Source organism: Sminthopsis crassicaudata, chromosome 3, assembly GCF_048593235.1.
Source record: "Sminthopsis crassicaudata isolate SCR6 chromosome 3, ASM4859323v1, whole genome shotgun sequence".
NCBI lineage: Eukaryota > Metazoa > Chordata > Mammalia > Dasyuromorphia > Dasyuridae > Sminthopsis > Sminthopsis crassicaudata.
Genome location: NC_133619.1, coordinates 69578752 through 69585941, shown reverse-complemented (window position 1 = coordinate 69585941; position 7190 = coordinate 69578752). Strand labels below are relative to the sequence as shown.

Here is a 7190-nt window from a genome sequence, read left to right as displayed (position 1 = left end):
TTTTAGTTGATGAAGCTCAATCAAGATTTTTCCTACCTCGAACTGTCCCCCAAAACTCCTATTTCTACCCTGGTCTGCAAGGGGGAATTCGGCCAGCCAGATCTTCAATGATCACTCCTCCACTCCACCCCACCCCCAAACTCCGAGGTACAAGTCCTCCTCCTCCAGCTCAGAGAGAAGTATTAAAAAGGATGTGAGGTTCCTTTCTGCCCCCTGTGAAGTTGCTTTTTAAACTCAGATTTATGAATCAGTTAAGAAATAAGGACTTTTTAAAATTATTTTTTGTCTTTAGGAACACGGTGTACTAGTAATAGCTACTTAAGTATTTTTTTTAAATCCTTCCAGTTACTAAATATGCTATACGTGTACATTTTAAAAAATCGGTATCTTGCCAGGAACATCCATTTATGTTTGTAATATACATATATGAGAGATTGGATACTTTGTATGAATTTTTTTTTTAATCTCATTTTGTCTCTCAGAGATTTCATTAGCTTGGGGAACTTTCATGGTGGGAACTCCCTCTACCAGATGCATAATAGCAATTTATCTGTAACTTTAGTGTCTCAGAGTTGTCTAGGGGCACGGAGAGGTTAAATGTCTTGCCTATGGTCAAATAGCCAGTAATATGTAAGTGGCGGGTTTCCAGTCCAGGGCTTCCTGACCCCAAGGCCAGCCTCCTGTTCATTAAGTCGGGTGGCTCCAAATGTGTGTAGTATTATTGTAATAAATGTTCATGTGTGTATGTTCAGTAATATATTTGTTGAGGCTGTTTGGAAAATAAATTCTTTAAGCTTTCAGAAAACAAAAGTTCAAACCATGGGACACAAGTAAATTTAGAAATGGGATCCGAAAAAAAAATTGGTCTGAAATTTAACCTACTTACAACTTTTTCAAAGTCTTTTCACCTTTCATGTATAGTGTTTGTTTGCCTTTCTAATTATGAACGATAATAAAATCAGAGAGAAAAGGTTGTGATTGGCCAATTTTGTTCATTGAAACTACAAACCTCACATTCCCAAAGGAATATGTTAAAGCAAAGCCTGTTTCTTTGGTGAGAACTTTGAATCAAAAGAGCAAAATGTACTTTCTGCAAATAGTAGCATTTAGTCTTTTTCCAGACCCACATTTGTAAACAGAGGGGATGTAATCACAGTATAATTAAAGGAAAAAGGAAATTGAAAGGAACGGAAAATACTGTACAATGTAGACTTAGATTTTAAAACAGAAAAAAATTATCAGTCCTGCCAAAAACTACTTCTGAGAAGCCTTATCACAGATTGTCGAGAAAATCAATGTTGAGGGAGTAGGAATACCAGGCTGTGTCAAGAATTCCAGAAAAGTTTAGTTTTCTATGCTAAGGAATAAGAGACAATATAATGAAAAGAAAGAAATATGTGGTTTGTAACATAGCAATTTTAATAGCCATTTTTTCCTTTGGATTCCTTTTTTTTCCTTTCATGTTAATAGTTTTCCTTTGGGGTTGATTTTTAAAATGTATACAGTATTGCTATATAAATTCTGAAATTCTAAAAATTTTGGGAGCTCATTTCCTAAGGATTAGATACTGTATTTATTTTTAAATCACCTTCATTTTTATGTTGTGTCCAACACCATAGTAAAAACAAAATGATTTCTATTGGAAAAGCAAATAATTTGAGTTTAGTAGTTCAGAAACGTTGTGTATGATTTTAAATTACTATGGTTTTAAGGAAACTAGTGCCTCTTAGTTTTATGGTGGTAAGACAGATTTTAGTAGTTTTCTGCTGTAACCTACATAAATCTTAGATATCTTAGAATCATATTGTGAAAGGTAGAATGAGAACCCTTGCAATTCATCTAATCTATTCCCTTGGACCAAATTTGAACTATCCTTCAGAAAAGCAGGAAACAATTCCTCTGAATAATATGCAAAAATGCAAAGAAGACTGCTCTACATTATCTTTTTGGTTAAAAAAAAATCTAGGTTTCTAGAACTCTCAAAGTCAGTAAGTTTTCCTTGCAGTCTAATTTATTTCCTTTTACTACAAAATAATTTCCTTTCCCAACTGGTCCCATAGTGAAATATATGTAAAATGTCTGGGGAAGAAGGGAAAAATCAGACAAGATAATTCAAAAGATATATAAGAGTAGGTGAAGCCATTAATTCCATTCTAGGATTGGCTCTATTTTGAAGTCTTAAGAATTCATCCAAAATTTCCCAAAGCTGCCATGTTACTGGGGTCCTGGCCCCTGGCTGCTTCATGCTTGATTTAGTTCCCTTCAAAGGCTGTCTATTGTATTATTTTGATTCATTGGCTCTGGGGTCATTGGAGGCACACTTTCTCCCTCTAGTGGTTAAGTATGTAGCAGCTCTTTCATTCCCAGACCTAGGGATGAAGGGTTGTCCCTTAGTTGGAACATTGGAACTCAGATCCTTAACCACCCACAGAAGTTTTGTGACAGTAGGAGACCAACTTCAAGTATTAAAACACTGAAAGCCTTTTTTCTCTTGTAACAACTTTTCTCTCCTTTAATGAGAGTTTCAGATCCTTAGAATGTTGCCTAACTAATCGTAATGTAAATCAGTAATTAGAGTTATACACTGAGACATTTCTGATGCTTCTGAATCAGTCTTGCAGCAGTAACTCCAAAAGATTCAGGCAAGGGAACCCTTTTGCAAATTATAATAGGTTTCCTTGTACAAAACTTAACTCATAGGCATTTCTTTCAGCATCTTTTCTGTGTACTTGAAACATAATGTACATCCTAAGTAACTTTCTCCTAACATCTTGAATATATAATAATCAGATTCCCATGAAACCTTACTGTGACTCCAGTTGGCTTATTGCCATTTATCTTATCGCATTCTTTCCTTTGAAACTAACTTATTGTAACATTGTTTTGCCTAGTCAGGTTTCCATGGTATCACTTCATGATATCAGGTGGGATTTGCCGGAATATATAATATGTAGACCTACCATGTGTGAAATCCTTGTGGTGAGTGGGAGCTGTCCATAGCTGAAGCTCATTCAGAGAAGCAAGGATAGCAAGGCTACCACAACATAGCAGGGATCAAAAGGTTGCTGAAATGTTTTTTGCACTCATAGTTATAAATTTGTATTTAAAATTTTTTTTCAAAATGAAATCTACTTGGATATTTACTTTATGGGGGTAGCTTATTTTGCTTGTTTGTTTACCATTAGCCTGACTTTAAAACCAATGTTTTAATCCCTGGGATTACCAAGTGAACCTATTATTGATCCACTCTTCAGATCATTTCTTTTCAGCACACATTGTTTAGTCATATTGTTCAAGACACTGTATCTTTTTACTTGTCCCTTTCACCCCATCTGATAATATTTTATTCTTTCAACTATGTTTAACCCACCTCTTGCTTCTAGCACCTCAATAAATGACTTTCTGTCCCTCATTAGTCTTATTTAGCTGGCAATATAGCATTTAGTCATAGCTTCTAGATGGTCTACTCTATCCCTGAAGAGTCAGACAGATCTGTTACCTGGCCAGTGTAATACTTTATTCTTTGGTAACCAGATCTATTTGGAAATCTCTACTTTCATCTTCATGAACAAAATTTAGAGTGACATTACATATTTCCTGGTTTTTTAACTCTAAGTCCCCAGCTTATCACAGTTAAGGTATGTTCAAAATATAAAAGGATCAAGGTGCTTATTATGTGCTTATTATGTTTATGAAATTTTAAAGAATTTTTGTTTTGTTACAAATTACTCCAACCCTTTAGATATAACATGATCCAGATAAGAGCAATTATGAGCTATTTCATAGAACATTCATTACCTCAGGACCAGACTTCTGATGATGAACCTCACCATGCTGACTTAGCCTGGATCTTTGGATCATAAACACAGTCAATTGTTAGGTCTCCACAGCAATATAGAAAAACCATCTGATAATATGTGAAAATGATGTGATTTATATTAGTAAAATGAGTGTCCTCAGTAAGGAAATCAGGATCTTCTGAAATACTAACATTTGTGGATATTATTAAAGAAATTCTTACAAAGCCAAATAATAGGCTGTTGTTTTTTAAATGTCTGTAAAAAATAAAAGTTTTGAAATACAGCACATTTAATTCTTATGTTCTAGAAACAAATTATTTCCCAGGCCAAAGTGAGAATCTGTGAATCAATTTGACTATCAAAAGTAACTCCATCTGATAAGTTTTTACTATTCAAATAAGTATAAATCATAAAGGGAGAAAACAGTTAGGATTGGTGAAAGGTATCAGAGAGATTGCAGACACTTTTGTTTTCTTTTCCTCTGCTTTTTTATTAGTTTAATATATTTTATAATCTAGTATCCCTTTGGAAAAGCTTGGATAAACTGATTTTTTAGTTTGCTCAGATTTTAGAAATTCATGTGTTTTCCAAACTGTTACCAGAAGTATTGAAAAAATTGTGATTTTTTTTTTCTGGACATCTAATTGGCAGGGAGATAGAGCACTAGGTCTAAAGAGAAGAAAATCAGAGTTAAAATGGCCAGAGGCACTAGGCATATGACCCTAGACAAGACATTTAACCTTGTTAGCCTCAATTTCTTTATCTGTAAAATGAACTGGAGAAGGAAATGGCAAACCACTTGAGTATCTATGACCAAGAATATTTAAAAACGGATCACAAAAAATTAGACATGGCATAAAAAAGAACTAAACAAGATTTCCTTCATTTCAAAGGATGAGTATTTTAGTGCTGCTAATTAAATTATTAGATTTTTCTTATATATATTTATTGTGCCATATGGAGATTACAAATGTAGATAATCATTGCCATAAATGATCTTTCCTCTCAAGAGAACATGTTAGCCCAATAATTTAAAAGAAATTACTTGTTTGATTTATTTATTCAGATCATTATTAAAAATTTTAAGTAAACCATTAAATTTTTATTCTAATGAGAAACAATAGACTGCCATCTTCTTGGTTATCCTTTTGTATATTTGAGTGGACCCTGTGAAACAAAAGCAATAAAGAAACAGACCCAAGTCTTAAAATGTGGGGCTTTTAAATGCTTGTGTTCTCAAATAAGTTACTATAAAATCTCCTAACCCCTTTAACCTGAGAACTCTTTTCAAATGGGATAGGGTTAGAGTGGAGTTCCCAGCTATTTGTATTTCTTCTACTCCAGTAGAGTTCCCACCTTTTTCTATTTCCTCTACTTTTCTAGCTCTAGCCATCAAGTCCTGCTCTTTTATTATACAGTCTTCTTAAGAATTTGAGAAGAAATCACACCAAGCTAGACACAAATAGATGGTCCAAATAGTGTGATTTTAGGTATTTCAGAAAATAATATTCTGTTTTCCATAATATTTTCCTTATCTGATGCTTATAATCCTTTTCCAAGGGGCATTTTTTAAATTCCATAATTAGAAATGCCTGAAATTGTAATAGTGTAACAGATAGTGTAATAAGGGATAGGTACAATGTTGGTTTTAATTCACACTAAATTAATTCACACAAAATTGTGATAGAAGAGTAGTTATTCCCTTAAAAAAAAATAAGGGGAGAGGGGAGTTGAGATTTTAAATCAGATAAACCAAAATGGTGGGAGATAGAAATAGCTGTTGAAATGTAAATATTGCTTCTTCATTTCTTATGAAAAATATAAATCTTTGGGAGATGTTTTAAAAAGGCACATAATAAAATTTTGATTCTCTGAATAGGGAATTGGCTACTGTATAATATCACAGGATAGAGAGCCTGCAATATGGCCAAGTATGGGTAAATTATGTTTAGGATTTGGAAGGGGGCAGGAATCAAGAAAATTCATGTGGAAGAACAAACTCCAGAATATCTGGAAATTAAAATAAAAAGGAAAGAAGTATCTGTACTACCAAATATCAAATTACAGTATAAAACAAAAATTGGTATGGCTAAGTATAAAATTGTTCCCATAAGTTCAAAAAATCATTTTTATAAGTACAAATAAGGAAGACATTAAAATTTATCTGAAAAAAAATGGAGAGGTTTTAGTGGATTGCAAGTTCATTACTATCAACAATATTAAATATTAGCTAAGAAAGATACCATCTTGGATTATTTTAATAAAGGCAGAAGGAAGAGAAATAAGGTATACTCTATTTTGAAGAGCAACATCTGGATTATTATGCTCAGTTCTATTTTCCACATTTTAGGGAAGATATTAATAAGATAGCATATATCCAAAAGAAGATACACACAACAGTGAAAGGTCCAAGACTGAACAGAATGTTTAGCATACAGAAGGAAAGATTGTATGTAGGTGGACATGATTGCTATCTACAAATTTTTCAAAGATTTTAATAGGTATTGGAGATAGCTAGGTAGCACAGTGGATAGAGAGAGTACCAGGCCTGGACTCAGGAACATTCAAATTCTTGAGATCAGTGTCTGATCTCAGACACTCATTGTGTGAACCTGGGCAAATCACCTAAACCTGTTTGCCTCAGTTTCCTTATCTGTAAAATGAGCTGGAGAAGGAAATGACAGATCATTCCAGTATTTTTGCCAAGAAAACCCAAAAAGGTATTACACTAAAGTCAGATACAGTTGAAAATAATTCAACAAAAATAAAATGAATATTAGATCTACTTTACTTAGCCCCAGAGGTAAAAAAAGAAAAAAAAATGTTACAAGTTGCTAAGAGACAAATTTAGGATTAATTTAAAAAAAAGCATCTTAACTCTAAAATGTCTAAAAGTAGAATGAGGTGCTTTATTAGGAGTAGATTTTTTCTTTACATTAATTACCTTTAAGTGAAGGTTGGTTGATTCATAGAGCAATGATGTCAAAATCAAATAGAAATGGATCCTTGAGGGCTACATATTAACTTAGAAAATATAGAATAACATCTCTGTTGTATTATATTATTATATATTTTATTTAACAGTTCCCAATTACCTTTTAATCTGATTAGGACTCATTCTGGAGTTTTATGAGACTTTTCACAACTCTGGAGAGCAATATCATTTTTCATGTAGAGGTTAAACTAGTCATTTAGGTTTCTTATAATTCTATAACTTCATAATACTGTGCTATACTAAATGCTATTAAAATAGTATACTTTTTTCTGCCTTCTTGATTGGGGCCAACTTGCTTCCTATTACCATAATTTCAAAAACAAAAACAAACTTCATTTGAGAGAGAGAGAGAGAGAATTTAGTTTTAGGGACTGAACAAAAGATCGATATGTGAT

At 33.0% G+C, this 7190-nt stretch overlaps 1 protein-coding gene across 1 annotated transcript in view; it reads right to left on the bottom strand.

Annotated features, from left to right (window-relative positions):
• IKZF2 (IKAROS family zinc finger 2) overlaps window positions 1-55 on the bottom strand; it is a 187524-nt gene extending 187469 nt beyond the window's left edge. Inside the window, exon 1 of the mRNA XM_074298784.1 lies at window positions 37-55. The gene's annotated coding sequence lies outside the window, so the exon portion shown is untranslated. The remainder of the gene's footprint in view (window positions 1-36) is intronic.
• Between the last annotated feature and the right edge of the window lie 7135 nt (window positions 56-7190).